This window comes from Miniopterus schreibersii (genome assembly GCF_964146895.1).
Source record: "Miniopterus schreibersii genome assembly, chromosome: 18".
Classification (NCBI taxonomy): Eukaryota; Metazoa; Chordata; class Mammalia; order Chiroptera; family Miniopteridae; genus Miniopterus; species Miniopterus schreibersii.
In genome coordinates, this window is record NC_138121.1 from 6915659 (window position 1) to 6934625 (window position 18967).

General features: G+C 55.1%; 1 protein-coding gene across 1 annotated transcript in view; it reads right to left on the reverse strand.

Moving 5' to 3' along the window:
* Window positions 1–18967, reverse strand: part of POU2F2 (POU class 2 homeobox 2) — a gene marked incomplete at its 3' end in the record, with an annotated part of 65858 nt that overhangs the window by 40528 nt on the left and 6363 nt on the right. Inside the window, exon 2 of the mRNA XM_081118591.1 lies at window positions 9160–9220. The remainder of the gene's footprint in view (window positions 1–9159; window positions 9221–18967) is intronic.

Genomic DNA, 18967 nt, shown 5'->3' on the forward strand with positions numbered 1-18967 from the left:
CCCAGCCGCCCTCCCCCCTGCGCCCCCCTCCCCGCCTCCTGCCCTTTCTCTCTCCTGCAGCCACCGCTTAGTTCTTATTATATTTTTTCTTATATATTTTTCCCCCAGCTTCTCCTGCTCCTGTTATTTTTTTTCTTTTAATTTTTTTTCTTAAACTCACTGCACTCCCAATGCCGCAGGCTGGGTGGGGTGGGGGGTGTCTGCCCAGGCCAGGCCCCTACCCACAGGGCTCCCAGAGCTGCTAGCTCTGAGTAGAGCCCCGCTTTGCCTCCACATCCCCCAGTGCAATCAGGCTTCCTCCAGGGCCTGCCCCCGTGGGTACCTATCTCCCCCTGCTGCTCAAAAAACACCCGTAAAACACCCTCCTTCTGATGGGCTCAGGGCCCTGGCCAGGCCTCCCTCCCCTCCCCCCTACCTGGCCCCTGCTCACTCCCAGAGCCATTTGGCTGATGGTCAGAACTGTCCGTCAAGGGGGCTCTGAGCCCCTGGGGACCCAGATGGGAGGAGGGAAGGGGAGAGGTCGAGGGTCAAGGCACGTCCCCTCAGCTCTCTTTCCCCTCCCCCTTCCTAACAAAGGGAACGGCAGTCCCGAAGCTGGAGGTGGGGGGGGCAGCCTGGTACTCAAGAAAGCAGGGAGGAGAGGGGTTGTAGGGATGGCCAAGGGCAGGAGGTGGGGGTGGGGCCCGCCTGCCCCTCCTCTGCCCTCCCCCTGGGGTCAAGGCTAAGGTGATTCCTCAACCTCTCTGAGGCTGGGCTGGAAGGGGAGGAGGATCTGGACAGACAAAGAACCCAAGCCCCAGGGAGTTGGGGGTTGGGGGAACACCTGGGACCCAGGCAAGCCCAGCTGAGGGAGGGGCACCAGGCACCCCTCTGGCCCTGCCCTCACCCTCTGGACAGCCTTGCCTCCCATCTGCATCAATCCCTGTGGATCCCAGAGCCACACAGAACCTTTGAGCTTGGCCAGGGTTGGATGGGGGTAGGAGGGAAACTGAGGCTCAGAGAGAGGAGACTGAGCCAGGGCTGGGATCCAGGATGGAAGCACAGCGCCAGGGATCTCAGCCGGGTCCAGGAGCCTCTCCCTTTTCCTCCCTTCCTACCTAGGGAGACATCCTCCCTTCCCCACCCAGGTCAGGGGAAGCTTAAATGGGGGGGAGGACAGGTGGTAGAAAGTTCTGCGGAGAGGAAAGAGGAGGCTGAGGAAAGGGGAAGCTGAGTTTTCTGTCCCAGACCACTGGGGCAAGGGGAACAGGAGAAAGATTTTAAATGTGGTCTGTCTGTGGCACAGCTTCAAGCTGGAACCTCAAGTTGGAGGGGGCAGGAAACAGATGTGAACAATCCCTCCTGAGCACCTGGCTAGCGATGACTGGGGAAGAGGGCATTCAGAGAGGTTCTCTCGCTCGCCCAGGCTCACACAGCAAAGCAGGAGGATTCCTACTAATGTCTGTCCCTAAGTCAACACAACACTGCCTCGAGGCCTCTTACCTGCCCAGCCCAACTGCGGAAGGCAGAGGGGAGCTGAGACAGTGAACAGCTGTGAGCCCCCCACCCATGCCCACAATGGATGAAGAACCGCCAGAAACAAAAAGAAATGGGCAAATCTGTGTTTAAATTCTTTTACGAAAGCAGTTCTCAGGGAGAGGGCCGCAGCCAAGAGGGAGAGGGGCAGGATATGGTGATGGGCCTGTTTTGGGGGGGTGGGCCTGCTGGGGTATGCCCCCACAGCCTGCCAAGGAGGCCCCAGATGGGCCAAGGACTATAGGGGTCCCGCTGCCCTCCCCCAAACCTCCCCTCCCCTCACTCCCTCTCTTTCTCGGCTGGCTATCGACCGGGGCTGTGACATGGTGGATCAATACGGCAGGGATATAAAGCCGGCTGGCTGCCTGCCTGCCTCTGCGTCTCTCTCTCCGCTTGCCTTGCTTCCCTTTCCCGGAGCCGCACCCAGGCCCCCCACCCCCAGGTACCCCTTACTCATGCCTCTGAGGGGCCAGGGTCCACCCCCATCACCGCCCCCTACAGCGGGAGAGCTTAGGGAAGCTGAGAGCTTGGACAGCCAGGAAGGGGGTGAGTATGGCAGTGGGCAGGGAATAGATGGGGATGGGGGTCACACTGGCAGGGAGGGGGCTGGGAGAAATTGAGGGACAGTCCCCTGCGACAAAGCAGGGATCCCCTCAGTTGGGAGCAGCTCAGGGAGGTGGGGCCCTTCGAAGGTATGAGACTGATGGACCTCTGGGAGGTGGGCAGTGGGTACCTGGGGGGCTGGGGAGACACTGTCCTGAGCCCCTGAGCAGGGGAAGACCTAACTGATGGGGTGAATTGGAGTAAACTAGGGTGAGTGAATGCCAGGAACAGTGGGGCAGCCCCTAGGCAGCCTGTTGCCCACCCACAGAGCCCCTGGCTGCTCCATCTTTGAGGTTCCGTGGGCAGAGCTGCCTTGGCCTCACTCCAGAGCCTGGCCTGTATGGGGGGGGGGGGGTGAGGCTTAGGATAGGAGGTTCCAAGGAAAAGGGTTGTCTGTGCCATATGTGTAGGGTGTGTGTGCGCCCCCTGTGTGCCTCTGCTGTGGAACTCCGAGACTCTGTGTCCCCGCATGGCTCAGCTATTGAGTCATGTCTCTGCGACCATCAGCCTGCGAGAGTGTATCAGGGGACTGGGTGGCCCTGCGTGTACTTCCATGAGTGGCTCCCCCACTCTCGTTGTCCCCAAATGTCTGAATGTATGAAGATTCATCTGTCCCAGTAGCATTTCAATGACCTCTGTCCCCAGATAACAAGGTGGCCGTGTGTTCCCGTGTTCCAGGAAATCTGAGTATTGGTGTGTTCAGCCCCCACCTGAGTGTGTCTGAGCTTGGATGTTTCTGCGAGGGTCTGGGGACTGTGGTGTGAGTCCCCATGTGTCCGTGTGTGTGGGTTCTGTGCCTGTGTTGGTGGGTAGCTGTAGGTGTGGTCGTCTCTGCACAATCAGAGACCCTTTCCCTTTACGAGTGTCAGAGATCCGTGTGCTTTCTGTGTGTCTACGTGACTCCCTGTGTCCCTGTGTGACGATGGCCCAGTGTGTCCACGAGTGGACTGGAGGCTCTGGGTGTGTTTCCGTGTGTGTCATGGTGGCTCCGTGCACATGATGATGTTTGGGGGGGGTGTCTCTGGGTGGGGGAGGTTTTGAGGCAGTACAGGTTGCTGGCTATCCCGTTTTATTGCTATATCGCCTCCATATCCGCATGCAAGGGCCTGCTTGCCTCTTCCATCCCCAACCAGAGGCCCAGACCCCTACCAGGATGGGCCCAGGCCCCTCCCCCTGCCCCCTCACCGCTGGACCTCTGCTCCCCAGCATCCCCTGCTTTGGCAGACGCCACCTCAACTCCACTAAGCGACCTCCGTCCCTCCCAACCCCCCCAGCGCCACCCGCTCCCCCCGCCCTCCCCCCACCACAAGTCCAGTCCAACCCAGACAAAAGCAATTACTCCTGAGGTAGGATGTGAGTGTGGGTGTTAGAAACAGAAAAAAGGGGGGAAGGGAGGGGGAGCGAGAGAGACACACAGAGGCAGGGATGGACGCCAGAGACACGGAGAGACAAGGGATGAGGTAGAGACCCGCAGAGAGTATGAGAGACAGAGGGGAGAGACAGAAGATGAAAGAGACGAGAAGAGACAGGCACAGGAGGCAGAGGCGGAGAGAAAAAGCGGAGGAAGGACAAACGAGAGGACCAGATGGAAAGACAGAGAAGCGGAGGCCGGAGAGACAGAAAGATACAGAAAGAGCGGGAACACAACGGAGCGAACAGCCAGTGATGGAGCCACGCAGGGAAGGCGCAGATAAAGAGAGAATGGGGGCCAGGGCCAGGGAGAACCCGGAAAGGGGTGGGGGGAGGCGCCGAGAGGCAGATAGGGAGAAACCAGGAGCGATACACAGAGAGGAGCTGAAAGATCGCGTGGAGAGTGAGAGGAGGTGGAGAGACAGAGAGACAGGGAGAGGAGACAAGGGAAGTGAGACAGCTGGTGAGAGGGGCCTTGAAGGACATGCGGCCAGAGGAGGAGAGTCTCAGATGGCAAAGCTAGAGAGGGACTGGAGGGAGACACACACACACACACACACACACACACACACACACACACACACACGGCCTTCTCCCCACCCACTCCAGGCCAGAAGTCAGGGGTGCCCAAGCCCTTCCACGGTCCTCTGGGCCCCGTGAGCCGAGGCAGGGAGGGGAGATAGACTGACAGGGGTGGTCCTGGGCAGCAGCAGGGAGGGACGGAGCAGACTGGGCCCAGGATCACAAGGGCAGGTGGGAGCAGTACATGCCTCCTACCTCACCCCTGCACCCTCTCCGTCCACTCACACAGATGCGCGGGAGGCGCCCTGGTCAAGTTCCTTATACTCTGCCCGCACAGCGGCCTGCTGAGGGGCGCGGCCGCCAGACGCCAGGCAGGGGCACATCCTTCCTGCCCCACAGGCCCACCTTCCTCATCCCTGCTCCCTCTCGCCCTGGCCCGGCCGCCCAAGCCCAGCGGCTTACATCCGTCCGCAGCTTGCCCGCCCCCAGGCCGGCACACTCCCGCAGCGCTCTGCTCCTTTCTAACTGTCTGCGTCTCCGGCTCCGCTTTCCCGGCGGACTTTTTGCTATCCCCGTGTCTCTTTGTCTGCTCGGCTGGGTCGCTCCTTCTCTCCAGGAATTTGTCCGTCGTGGGGTGTTCACTGTGTCTCCCTGAGTCTCTCGCTCCCACTCTCCTCCTCTCTGGTGTATCTCTGGACTCCCCTTTCTCAGGTGTCCCACGAGGAGGAGGGCAGATGGCTGTGCGCAAACCTCAGAAGCCATACTGGAATGGGGGGGACACCTCCTTTCTTGCTTTTCCCTCAAGAGCCTTTTTTCCTTTCTCTCTTCCTCGCCCCCCTTCGCCCCCACCAGGTCCACGTCTCTGTGTGACTCTCTCTGGAGGCAGAAAGCTAGACGTGGACCCTACACATCCTCCAGGCAAGACTGGAAACAGATCCAAGCTCAGAGGAAAAGGAGGCAACCAGGGTGGAAGGGAGAGGCCAAGACACGGATGAAGCCCAAGCGAAGGAGAAGGGAATTGGACCGAGTGTAGCCCCAGGCGAGGCAAAGGAGGAGGGACCCAGAGGCGGAGACCGCGGAGGCACCGCAGGGCCACCAGAGCCTGACAGCCTGCCGAGGCTGGGGCAGGGGTGGGCGCATCATTCATAGGGTCCGTCTGTGGGGTCAGAGTCATTGGCCTGCCCTCTGCCTACCAGTGCCCTCTACGTGGAGTCACAAGCAAGTGCCTGCCCTCGGCCCCTGGGGCTCCATGTTTGCCAGGACTGTGGGCACTGCTGCCTTCGTTTACTCTGGTACTCTCACGGACCCCAGGGAGCCATCAGTCCCTGAAGTTGCCAAGAGATTTGAGCTACTGTTCCCTCCTCCACGTGTGTGACACCCCACCCCGTGGCTGACAGACACTCTCAGTCCTGGGTGGGTGGCAGCTGTCTGCACCCACCCAGGGAAGGCAAAGGCAGCCAAAGGAATCCAGTGATCTCCTGCCACCTCCCAGCGCCCTCAACGGCAACAGCCCCTTGCATCCTAACTCCAGGGAGGAGCACCACTGCCTGTAGCCCGGCCAACATGCCTGCAGCCGCCCAGCCTCTCCCTGTGGACCATCCCACAGCCACAGCGTGCCAGCGACATCCAAGGAGCCGTCCCCACACGGAAGCTCCCGCCTGGCCCACTCCACGCCCCCAAGCCACATCTGTAACAAACAGCGCACAGCCTATTCCTGTAACCAAAGCCCAGGCCCAAAGCACAATCCTAAGGGTGGCTAACACCTGGAGGATCCGGGCAAGTCCCTGAGCCCACGTGCTGGCTTCTTGGTTCTTGCTGCAGAACACCTGTACTACCCCACAGGCCAGTCCTGAAGCATTCCGCCACCACACTTACTCTCCCCCAGATGTCCCTCTTCCCTGTGCAGTCCTAGGTTATCTCCAAGTCACCTCACCAGACACAGCAAAGGAAGCCTGTCATCCACAGCTAAGCTCCTGCTTCCAAATCATTGTGTGTGGGCACCCAGGCATGCCCTTGGGCTTGTGTCTGGGTCACCTGTGACCCCAGGAAGGATGGAAGGACAGAAGGGAGGGTGAGAAAAGGTAGAGACAGATCCCTGCTCCTGTCCAGCACTGGGAGGGCCTTGGATGTTGGTCATGGGGACTCTACGCCAGGCCAGCATCCTTGGTCCCCAGTAGTGACCCACTCATTTACTCCCAGGCTTCTCCTAACCCTACAGGAGCTCCCCTTACCACCTCCTCCCCCCAAAGAATGCTGAGGCCCCGGAGGCGGGTCCATCACATCCCACTTCTCCCTGGCCCAGTATCTTACAAACCCCCCAGTTCGGAGTCGTAGCATTTGTGCCTGTCTCTCCACCAGCCCGAGACCCTCAGAGGTCATACAGGTTGCTTCTCCTCTTTGTCACCAGATTGAGGCACACAAGAAACCCCAGGAAAGGTTGGCTGAAGCAATAAATGAGCAGCTACAGTTTGTACATCTGTGTGCTCCCTTATTCACTCAACAAACCGCCTACTGAGCATTTACACTATGCCATAGGCTGGGTGCGGTCGTATTGGACAAATAGAGAAGTCCCCTCACCATGAAGCTGTGGGGAGACACTACACACACAATGCATGATGGGGTTTAAGGCTCCAGCTCCCACCGGGGCTCCATTCACATTTGGGGAATAACTCGCCCTCCAAGTGTGGCTATAAAGGAAAGGTGGGGGGGGGGCAGTTGTGGTTTGTAACAAAATTATAGACCTGAAAGAGTGTGGCCTCCTTCAAACACATCTGCCTGCCAAGATGAACCTTCCCTGGAACCACTCAGCTATTCTGGCAACGGCCTTCAAGGTGAGTTTTCAGACTCTATCAACCAAACATCTCTCTGTCGTAGATTTGTCTCTAGTTTCTACCAAAAGAGCAACAAGTCGCCCCTGTACTGTCCAATCTCTTCATTGCTAGATTTATCAGGATGACGCCAAGTAAGATTCCAAGTGTTTCCCCAAATCAAATTTGCTCCCAGCCCTGGCAGGTGTGGCTCAGTTGTTTAGAGCATTGTCCAGTGCACCGAAGGGTCATGGGTTCGATTCCTTCTCCCTTCCTTTCTCTATAAAAACAATAAAAATATATCCTTGGGTGAGAATTTTTTTTTAAATTTGCTCCTTTGGCATCCCGAGGAGATCCCAAAACTTGGGGTGAGTTTTGCTGAGGCGGAAGAAGAGAGCTTGAAGTTCAGGCAGACCCCAGTTCAGTTACTTGTTCAGGCAGACCCCAGTTCAGACTACTTACTTGTTCAGTAACCTTTGGTTAGTTGCCACCCCTCTCTGTGCCTCAGTTTCCCTCTCTTGTAACAGGTGACTAACATCTTCTCTCCAGGGCTTCAGTGAAGGTTAAATGAAAAGTGCCCAGAAGAGGCCCTGGCCCATAGGTGCCCCCTGACAACTACTAGTTTCCTCATTAGGATTTAACAGCTCTCGGGCACGTTACCAAATCTGTCACTCATATGTCTATGAAAACTGGGACACTTAACAAACACCTGTTTGACCACAAAGAATTAAAATCATAGATCTCCACCAACTCTGAAACATAATTACTTTTAAACTCCTCTGTTACTTTAGGCCAACTTTTAGGCATTCTTCAAAACCTCTAGCCTTCAAACAAAGTCTGCAACCTGGAAGCTCCCTGACCCTCTTTTCAGTGTCAAGAGTATCAGAGGGCGTGCGAGTTCCTGGGAAAGCTACAGTCTGGTTCCCTGGAGAAAGCAGGCAACCTGTACCCAGACTCTGGTCCATGGATGAGTTTCGGGGGCCTGTGAGCATCCTGAGGTTGGAGCACACAGTCATGTAGATGTAGGGACGTGTTTTCCTTGGAGAAAGTCTATACTAAAACTAGAAATCTATGGGCCAAAGACTGCCAGAAATGTGTGGTTTGGACCACACGTGGATTTTTGAAATTCTGTTAGTTGCCAACATTTAAAAATTGGGAGATTTCACACAAAAGTCTGGATTTCTGGTTTCTTTGGGAAAATAAAAAAATCTGGCAAGTGGGAAACCTTGTCCCCTTGCATCTCTGCAGGAGGCAGTCAGTACACCCGAAAAGCAGCCCCTGCCCCATGCATTTTTCAGTCCTCCACAGTCCCCACTGCAGGATGCACACTCTGGACTACAGTTTTACCTGTTTCTTAGAGTGAGTCTGTGACCCCCTTGTGCAGCTAGGATGCCTGAGTAAGAGGCCTATGAGGGCAGCCAGAGGACTCCCCAGGGGTCCTGAGGCCTGCGGGTTAAGCTGCTCTGGTTGGAATAGGGGTAGCACAGCATGGAAGTCCCACCCCAGGGGTCCTGGCCCCACTCATGATGCTCATTGCTGGGCCCTCACCAAGCTGAGTAGAGAAAACACCAGAGTAGGTGCCCAGAGCCACTGCTCTAACAGGGCTGAGAGGCTGGAGAACACCCACCAATGTCTGGGGGCGGGAGGTCAGTGGGCTCCAAGGAGAGGTCTCACCAACCCTCACTTGTTCAGGGGGCTTCCAACTCTACCTTGAGCTCCCGCTTCCTGAGGCTACATGCGTTCACAAAATTACTTCTCATGCCCACATCCTGGGTGGCGGCTGCTGTTACTTTGACAGGTGGGGAAACTGAGGATCACACAGCTGGCGTGGGGCACAGCTGGTGCATTTAGCCCCAGACAGGAATTGGAACGGCCTCATTAGCTTTCTGTCCTAGGAACAGAGTGTAAAGTGGCCTCTATCACTATTCCCTTTTCTAGATGAGGAAATGGAAGCTCAGACAGTCCCCAGTCACTTGCAGTTAGGAAGGGACAAAAAAGTGATCCAGACACGGGTGTGTCTTACCCCAAGCTGTCATCTAAGCCACCAGGTTATCTTCCCCCACACCGTACTGAGCCCTGACACTCAGCAGAAACCCTCACAGTCACCAACACCCAGAACCACTGGTTTGGCCAGAAAGTCGCAAGACGCCCAGAGTATTAAAACCTCATGGAGAGCAGAGGCAGAAAGGAAGGACAGCACCCTCTGGGATGCGGCAGGGACTAGGATGGGGAATCAGGGGCTTCTGAGAGGAAACAGACCCAGAACACAGCAAGGCGCAGAGCTCTGGGCCATGGCCCTTACCTCTTGGGTAGACGCAGCGAAGTTAATACATTCAGGCCACCAACCCGGTCCAGTTGAGAACCTGGAGAGAAAAAAGAAGGTCGTCAGCACCCTTCAAATTCAGGAAGCATCTCCTCAAGTGGAGGGACCCTACTCCTGCTATACCACCAGGGGTCACAGTTGGTGAATGTGGAGTCAGGTCCTCACACCCACTTGCTGCCTCCGGCGATCATGTCTGGGCTCTGAGCCTCAGTGTTCCCATCTTATAAGTGGGCATACTGCCTCCTGCCCTTGTGAAACATCTTTTCCCATCAGACTGGAAGCTCCTTCAAGGGCAGGGACTGTGTCTCCCAGCTTTAGCTGTTGGCAGAGGCCCAGCAAAAGCGGGGTATCAATAAGTGTCTAATGGATGACAGTCTGGATGGATGGGTAAAGGAATTAATTCATTAACAAACTATGCATCTCAAAGGAATGCTGGGAAGATCAAATGAGGAAGAAGTCTCAAGGGTCACTCATTATCAGGTGCCTACGAGCTGTGGGGAGATGAAAATAAAAGTCAAGCTGATGCTTCTGACTTGTCTATCTGTTCACTCATTTATTCACTCAGTTAATCAGCAAAATACTGAGGCTTGTCTGAGCCGGGCTCCGGACCGAGGGTGGAGAGTTCAGTGAGGGATTAGACAAGGTCTCTGCCCTGTCTTCCGGGGGCTCATGGGCAAGCTGGGGAGGCAGAATAAAGGGCCAGTGCCAACACTTGGAGGAAGGCAGAGGGCGTGGCAGAAGTCTCAGAGGGGGCCAGGGAAGACCGAGGGATGCAACCCTCGAGCCCAGCCTGGCAGACAAATCAACTTTGGTCAGGCAGAGGGGCGGTTGGGAGGAAACAGAATGTCGGGCCTTCGCCTGCCCAGGGCTCAGCGGGAGAAGTGGGAAGGATGGGGCCAAAGAGACAGCAGGGACTGCACCCCGCACAGCCTGGTCCGAGCACCTGGGGGGAGGCACACGGTCCAGTTTGCCTTTAGAAAGGTCTCGCTGTACTCTGTGTAGAAGATAAAGAGGGCAGAGGGGTGGACAGGACATGGTGGGAGCTATCCCCACAAAATGTCTGTGAGCCTCTCCACAGCCCTGCAGGAAGGCGCAGTGACAGCTGGTAGCATCCCCACTTCGCAGATGCAGCAGGTGAGGCTACCGGGAGACTGACTTCCCGAGGATCCTGTACACCTGGGCGGGGCCCGAGCTGGTTAGAGAGCTTGGGCCTGTGTGCCTCCTCCTGAACCCTGGTGTCCTGCCTTCTGAGAATGTCGTCTTCTTGGGAAAGCTCTTGAACCTGCACAAAGATCACCCGTGCCCTGCTTGCTCTGGGTACAGAGAAGGGACAGGGGCTGCAGCATAAGGACAGACTTCCAGACGAGACAAGATTGCAGGAGACTCCCCACCAGGCGAGTACTAAAGAGTGAACGGTGAGCAACACCCCAAGCTGTGGCTTGGAGAGGGAGAGCCCTGTCGGCGAGGTCACAAGCCAAGACACTGACATCTCTGTGTCCCTGTGGGTGCACTCCCGGGAGGGAAGTCAGACGGGGACGGGCAGAATGGCCATGGACCCTGAGGTTTGGCAGACCACTCTTCCATCTCATGGCAAATCCGGCAGCACAGGTGAGACCCAGGACCAGCCGAAGACACAGGCAGGACTGGAGTTCAGGAGGAGAGAAGAGAAAGAGAAAAAACTGGACTAATACAGCAAAGAGACAGACGGACGACAGGCGGCGAACCAATGGATGGACAGAAAGTCGGACAGATAGATGAGAAAGAGAAGAGATGGGGAGGCACAGATGGACAAAGAGAAGGTATGGAGGGATCCACAGGCAGGGGGACCAGAGAGAAGCCCAAATGAGAAGGAACCAAGAGATAACAGAACGAGGGGTCCGCCCAACTCCACCCCACGCCTGGCTCTCTACCTGGGCCTCCATCTGCAGGGCTGGAAGGGGACCAGGACCCCTGGTTCTTGGGGGGAGGAAGGAGCTGGGGTTCTCCCCCCTCAGGGTCTTCCCCCCCACACCCCTCCCCGGAGCTAATCAGCGGCTGTCATCTCCACGGTGAGGTCTTGGTTAAGGAGATTTAGGGCCAGGATCAATAGGAAATTTAAAAATCGATGCAGCGCGCAGGGCAAAATCGATGGCGTTTAATCGCCTTGCCGATTCCCAGTCAAAACAATTAGCCGCGCGGAGTGTTGAACACGGTGGCGACACGGCATTAACCGTCAATATTGGTGTAAGTGATGGCGGGGCGGCGGGGAATCCCCGAGCCTCTGAGGGGCTTGGAGTCAGCGCCTTAGGGCTGGGGTCTTCCCCGGGACAGCGCCCATGCTGGGGCTTCTTCCCTCCAGCAGGGCCCCCTCCCCGTCTCTGCCCTCTGCCCCTCAGCTGTGATACCCACTGGCAGCACCACCCCACCGTCTGCCTCCAGTTCTCCTCATCCCATTTCCTGGACCCGTGTCCCCATTCGCTCTCTGACAGACCCCACTCCCAAGTAGAGAACTTCTCCAGGGAAAGACAGCTCAGTGGCAGCTGGGAGCTGTCTTGCCAGCAGTGCCTGAGACAGGAGGTGGGAGTGGAAGCTATTTAGAAGATGCCTTCTCCCCATTTCACAGATGGGGACTCTGAGGGACAGGCAGGGGAAGCAGCTGGCCCACAGTGACCTAGCACAGAAAGAGGAGGAGCCTGGACATGACCCTGATTTCTCTAATGCCAAAATCTACGTTCCCTGCAGCTGCACCACAGAGAAGGGGAAGATTCACCAGTGAAGTCACTGGAGAAAGAAAGAAAGCTCAGCATTTGGACCTGGCCCGTCAGGTCTCCTCACAGCTGCTACAATGGTTTGCTGTGTCCCAGGGTCTATCTGCTACTTGCCTGCCAGACTGTGGGCTCCAGGAGAATAGGCTGGGGTCTAGCTCCTTTGGAGGTCCCCAACATCAATCAGGGAATGGCCCCGAGCTGGGGCCCAGGACAGGCCTGAGAATGACAGTGTCCCGTGGCCACGCAGACACAGGCTGCCCACATACACCTCCACTGAGGGACAAATGGACTGAGCGACTGCCCTCACAACCACATCGGTTAGGATCAGTTCAGCAGAGTAGCCCTTGGTGAGAACGTCCAGTGTTTCCTGAGCTCTGGGTGTGGTTAGTGGCTCTGCAGGTGTGATCTCACAGAATCCTCACAACCATCTGGTGAGTATCATCCCCAAGATACAGATGAGGAAATGGAGGCTCAGAGACGTGAAGTCACTTGCCCAAGGTCACACAGCCGAGAGATAGATCTGTCTGACTGGACTCTGAGGGGCATGGGGTGCAAAACAAACAAGATCTAATGACTGCAGGAAAGAGAGAGGGGTGCAAGGTGGGAGTTCGGGAACATGGCACCTAGACAGAGGACCAGGAAGGGCCCCCACAGAGCTGGGGGGCTGGGGGCAGGGTGAGTAAGGCAGGGCAGAACTGGAGATGGCATCCTGGGCTCCTGACCTGGCAGGACCAGGACGGGAGATTATGAGCCCAAGGCTGGCTCTCACTTTATCTGAACTTGCCAAAGGGCTCCTGGTTCTGGGGTGCTGTGTGGGGAGGGCAGGGGCTTCCGAGGCCACCTGCTCCCTGGTACAGAAGAGCAGGCGGGGGTGCGCGCAGGGGAGGAGGCCCATGAGATGAGCCAGGGATTGATCTGACAAGGTCCTAATCAAATGGTCAATATCCCTGACCTGACCACTTAACCTATTGATAAGCTGGCAAGGATGGAGCAGGCAGCAAGTAGGCTCAGGGAGGGAGGCAGCGAGAGAGCTGAAGGAGCCTGATGGGGCAGTGCTCAAGCTGACAACGTGCCTGGGTCTGGGGACCTGGAAGAGGGTTGTCTCTCCTCAAGCACCAGCTTCCCCTGTGACAGATCAGGGGTCTTCACTTCAGGGGCTTCTACCCAAGCCCCTCCCTCCACTTAGGGCCCCTCAGTCCCTCCCTGAGTGAGGCTGGGAACCATCCCCAGCACCCTCACCACCCCCAGATCCCTTTGGATGGTGCCTTAGCTTTTCACACATGCGAGGGATTTCCTGGAGCCTCAGTATCCTCATCTGTTAACTGGAAATAATTATAACAAGGAATGCCAGAAAACAGCTAGGTGTCCTACGACAGGGGTCTGGTACGGTAAATGATGATACAGCAACCACAAAAGAAGGACTGCAAAGGTGTGGGAAATATGCTCGAAACACATCCATTGACAAGGGAGCAATGTTCCTAATTCATCGTTAGGAAGAAAAAAAGGCAGGTTATAAACTGGCGTGTAGTATATGATCCCATTTTTATGAAACACACACACACATATTTTTTTTCCCAAAGAAAAAAAAATTTAAAGCAGAAGTCGGAATTCTGAGTTTGGCCCCAGGCGCCTGAATTTTAATACGTTCTTTGGGTCAATTTTCAGGCATACTCCGGTTTGAGAAAAAGCTATCTACAAAGCTATCTACTAGACGTCAAGTTAAATTTTTTTAAAATTTAACTGATTTATCATGGTTTTTCTTATCTCTTTGAATATCTGCATTTTCTTTTTCTTTTTAAACAATGAACCAATATCACATCAGTTAACATTTGTTTGTAATTACAAAAAAATGGGGCTAATAAACCCTGCAGCCGCAGGCCTGTGGAGAGGTGCTTGGTGGGCCCACAATGAGTGGCCTTTCTCTGTCCCCTTAGCCTTTTCCAGCCAGCTGTCCAAGTCCAGCAGAGTACAGTGCCTGGGAATGTGAATGAATCTGAAGTGCTAAGTGGAGAAACATTGCTGCTCTGGTTTCCTCCATTAGAAAGGGTAGGGTAGGACCAAGCCAAATTCTGTGCCCTTGGCTGAGGGCTCGCAGACAGGAAGAACAGCTGGAGGGAAAGCCAAGCTAGAGGGAGGGAAAGGATTTTCTCAAAGTCACACAACTGGTTGAGACAGAGCTGGGACCCAAGCTGGGGCTCCTGGCTCCTGCCATCCCACTGCAGGAAGGGGAAAAACTGCAAGAGCAAGTGTGCATGCAGGCCAGAGGACTAATGACTTTGCTTCTGCGGTGGTTAGAAAGTAGTTATGCTGCCGCCTTGCTGTGTGACCCTGGGCAAGTGGTTCCTACTCTCTGAGCCTCAGTTTGCTCAAACATAAAATGGAGATCATAGCACCTGCCTCACAGTGCTGGTGTGAGGAATCAATAAAACCACAGTTATAACAAACCTAGCAGGGGGCCTGACATAGAAAGGGGCAAGTGAATGATAGAAATGATATCAAGCTTATTAGCCATAAATGCTGTATGTGAGCAGGATTCGGGGGTGAGGGGGTGGGGGAGAGCGCAGGGGGAGGGGAAGGGAGAAAGCACATCCTGGTGATATGTCTTGGTGTGAGCAAATGCAATGAAAACACCTGGCTAAATATGTTCTTTTGTTCATTCATTCATTCATCAGTCAGTCAATAAGTATTTCCTGAGACCAATTCTAGGCTAGACCCTGTGCAGGCCCTACAATCCAGATGTGACGAATGAAGGTTCCCACTGGGTTAGTGAAGGCAGTAGTAGGGGTGAGCAGATTTGGCGGCTGGGGCTGGGCTCTCATCTGAAAGTGGCTGCCTCAGGAGCCTCCACACTATCCCTGGGGGCGTCTGCTGACAGGCGGAGCACAGCACAAGCCCCACTGCCTGGCCGGCGCGGTACGACAGGTACACGTGTGTGCAAGCACATGTTGGAATGGTACAGATTACAGCCCCTCTGTGACTCTGCACCGTGCCCCAGGCCTGACACTCTAGGGACATGCCATGCTCAGGTGTTCCCCCTCCATGTCTTTTTAATGAAAAAGAAAAAAAAAAGTTCAAAGCACCCAGCCCAATGCCCAACACCTGGCAAGTACTCAATTAATAGCAGTTATTATTAGTATCATCATCACACACGGGGTCACTCTTCATCCCCACAAAACCTTATCTTGCCGAGGAGAAATGTTGAAGCTTAAAAGGGGTGATGTGATTTGCCCATGGCCACACAGCCAGGACAGGACTCCAAGCAGGTGCGTGTGACTCCACAGCCTGGGCTCTTCCCTTCCTCATGGCTGGGGGGAGGAGGGGAAAGGCAATAGTAGGGCTGAGCAGATGTGATTATGGGGGTTCAGGATAAGTTGGCTGGGGTGAGGGGAGCTTTATGACGGAGTCAGAGGGGAGCACACAGACCCTGGATGACGGGTTTGTAGTCTGGTTGCTTCAAGGCGCTGGCAGCAGGTAGCCTGATTTGCCTGATGCCCCTACAGGATGTCCCCAGAAGGTGAGATCCCTCCACCCTTTACAGCACAGCAGATGTCCAGTTCTGCCTTTATATTGGGCAACTAGGATGCCAGGGGACCCGGCAGCTCCTGTTCATCTGACAAAGACCCATTGAGCACTTACTGTGTGCTGAGCACTGTTCTAGGCACTGGGGATACAGCCATGAACAAGGCAAAGTCCCTGCCCTCATGGTGTTGACTTTCTAGTAGAGGAAGAGATGCAATAGACAAGAACATATACTTAAGAGCTAAGTAGGAAAATAGAGCAGGTGAAGAGGTAGGTTACAAGATGACGTTACTTTAGACTGAGAGGTAAGGAAAGACCTGTCGGGGAAGGTAGGTGCTGAGCAGCAGCCCAAATGAAGTATGAGGGTACACGCTTTCCTGGCAAAGGAAACAGCAGATACAAAGGCCCTGAGGCAGGAACAAGGTGTGTTTGAGAAAGGGCAAGAAGGCCAGAGTGGCCTAAACTTTTGGAGGCAGGAGGAAAGGACTAGAAGTCGAACAGGCAGGAGGGCACCAGCTCATGTAGGGCTTATGGGTAAGGAAGATGTCCTGAGTGTGATGGGGCAATGACAGGCTTCCTCACGGTGGCAGATGCGGGTTGGTTTCATCTTCCAAAACCAGGCTCCATCCTCACTCCTTCCCCACACACCCTGTGGGGCCATCTGACTCATTCATTTTCTTAGAATAAGCTCAAGAAGCCTTCAGTAAACCCTTGCAGTCCCTGACAGGGCTTTGTCAGGGTCAGCCTGCCCAGACTGGGGACTCCTCTGGGGCAGGGAAGGGTCTGGCTTACCGTTGTACCTTGGCATCCAGCTCAGGCCTGGCCACAGGCCTCAGAAAATAATAGAATGTCGGTGGTCACTAAGGGGGAGAGTAGCCCTTGACGTCCAGCTCCCAGCAAATCTCCACATGGGGGCAAGTTGTAGCCTGCTCTGTTCTGTTCTGTGGCCAAGAGAAGGGGCTGGGAGCAAGGGGAAGGCAGTCCGCCCCCTCCCTGGCCAGGCCTTGTCCAGGGTTACCACAGTAGATGGGCAGGGCAGTCTCCCCATCCCTCCTGCCCCCCCTCCACTCCAGACTCTGAGGGTCCCCTGACTTAGTGCCCAGCTCATGCCCTGTGGAGTCCCTCCTCAAAACCCTCTGTGCCTCACGGCCCTTCCGCATGATGTCAAACCTCATCTCTCACCCTTCCCTGAGCACACCTGCTGGTCCAGTGACATCCACACTGGTTCACACCTCCGTGCCTGTGTACAGGAAGTGCTTCTGTTAGGAAAGCCCTCTGCCTCACCTTTTCCTCTGGACCCTGCCCGCCCTTCTCATGTTACTGTCTCAATGTAGCCGTAACCCCTGGACTCTCCCAGGCAGCTTGATCTCCCTGCTCAGTGGGGCACCAGCCCCAGATGTCGGGCCCCAGCCAAGGAGATCCCACTCCCCACCAGAAGAGTTCTCCAGAGGGGTGCTGAGGCACAGCAGGGTGGGGCAGAGGATCTGGGCCTGCGTTATCTATGCCTGTGTGGCCTCAGTGAATTTTAGGAGGAGTGTGTGTGCACACTTAACAAGCTGCGTGTTGTGTCTAACACTCAGCTTAAATGTCACTTCCTCAGAGGTGTTACTCCTGACCCACCAATCTAAACCGGGTCGTCCCATGAAACCTTCCCACAGCCCCTTGTTCCTTTCCTTCCCAGATATTACTGCCATTTAGAACTAACTACTCGCTGAGGTCTGATCAGCACCCATCCTATTGGTTCAGATCTCGGAGATCAAGGCCCAAGTCCATCTGTAAATCACTGTTTCCCAGCTTCTAAGATGGGGCCTGATGCATGCAGAGCTCAGTCCCTGTGTGATGAGTGAATTCATTCTGTGAACATTTTCAAAGTTAAGCATCTACTCATTTTCATTTTGCTGTAAGTGGGATGCTCTGTCCCTTCCAGTATGGCTTCCCCATGGGACCTCTGAACATGGCCCGTGTGCATGCGTGGGCATGTGGGCTGGGTGCTGCCATGTTTTAGTATTTGTACCTTTTTTGTGTCTTTTTTGTTGAAAAGAAAATCTCCACATGAGGAGCATACTGGTGTTTTGGTATCTGTTCTGTCCTGTGAGTCTCAGTACCTATATGCATGTGTGGACGTCTGGACATACATGCTTGTGTGTGAGTCTGTGCTTATCCCTGTTTCCACATCTGGTGTGTTCATTTCAGCATCTCTGGAGATACGTGCACAAATGTCTGTGTGGATCTTCAGGCTTTAGTTCCTCCACGTTTTCTCAGAGAATCTCTGACTGCAGGTACATGTACTGGGTCTCAGGACCCGCGGTGCACATGTCTATCATGAGTTTGAAAATCTGTGTGTCTATTTCAGAACCACTGTATATGTCTACATGTAAATCTATTTCAAATTTTGTGTATCTGTTCAGACTTATGTAGCTTCTGTAGTTGGGAGAGAGTGTGAGTGCGTGTGTGTGTGTGTGAGATGGGTGACATAAACACGTGTATACCTGTGTGTCTCTCTTCCCCTAGCTGCTGCTGCCTCCCCAGTCTGGTGAGTACCTATTCTGTCTCTCTCTCATATACCCACCCATGCTCATATATGCTGTGCGAATGGGGAGGGGGCCGGGGTGTCAGCAAGCTCCTGTGTCACAAGGTTAATTTCTCCGCAGCCAGGCAGCCTGGGCCCTGAGGGGAGTGGTGGGGGAGGGGCTGGTCCCCACAGCCCCTCTGATAAATATGTATTTGGGGCTGCTGTGCTCAAAGGTCATGGGGGGGAGAAGGAGGAGGAGGGGTGGCCTGCACTGTGCTGGGCTGCTGGGTCCCAGCCAGGCCCAGCGTGGATTGTGTGACCCCCTCCAGAGAGATGATGAGATGCAGGGAGATGGCCCCTCATCTGGTCTGGCCCAGCCCGCCCATAGCCACGTTCAGAGGGAGATGCTGTTGTGGACAAACTCTGGAGCAGGCAAGCACACAAGCCCACGCCCGCCGATACCCAGAGAGAGGCTCAAGCAGATGCACAAAGACAGCCTCGTGGGCCACCAGATGCATGGAGCGCTGGGAGTCCAAAGCCAAACCCATCCCTTTTCCCTCACCCCAACCTTCTCCTCAATGCAAAAAAAAAAACAAAAACCCAGCACGCAAGAGTGCATAGCATCTTACCATAAGAAAGGTCCCTATACACTCGATATACACACGCACACTTGGACACAAAGGTGCACAGGGTCCAATGAGAAAGGTCCTGAGCACTTTATGGGTGAGCATGTACACACATACACACACACACATGTGCGCACGCGAGCGCACACAAAGACACACAGAGGTGCACAGCAAGAGTCCCAAAGACACAAAGTTCTACAGAGGTAGAATTGTCAATTGCACATTGACAATTGCAGATAAGTGTGTGTGCGCACGCAAACACACATGTGCACACACACACACACACATACAAAGACTCCAAGACACACACACCAGGCAAGAGACGTGGTGGAGCCCAGCTGGGAAACCCACCCCGCTGCACCACAGCGGCACTGGCCCTTTCC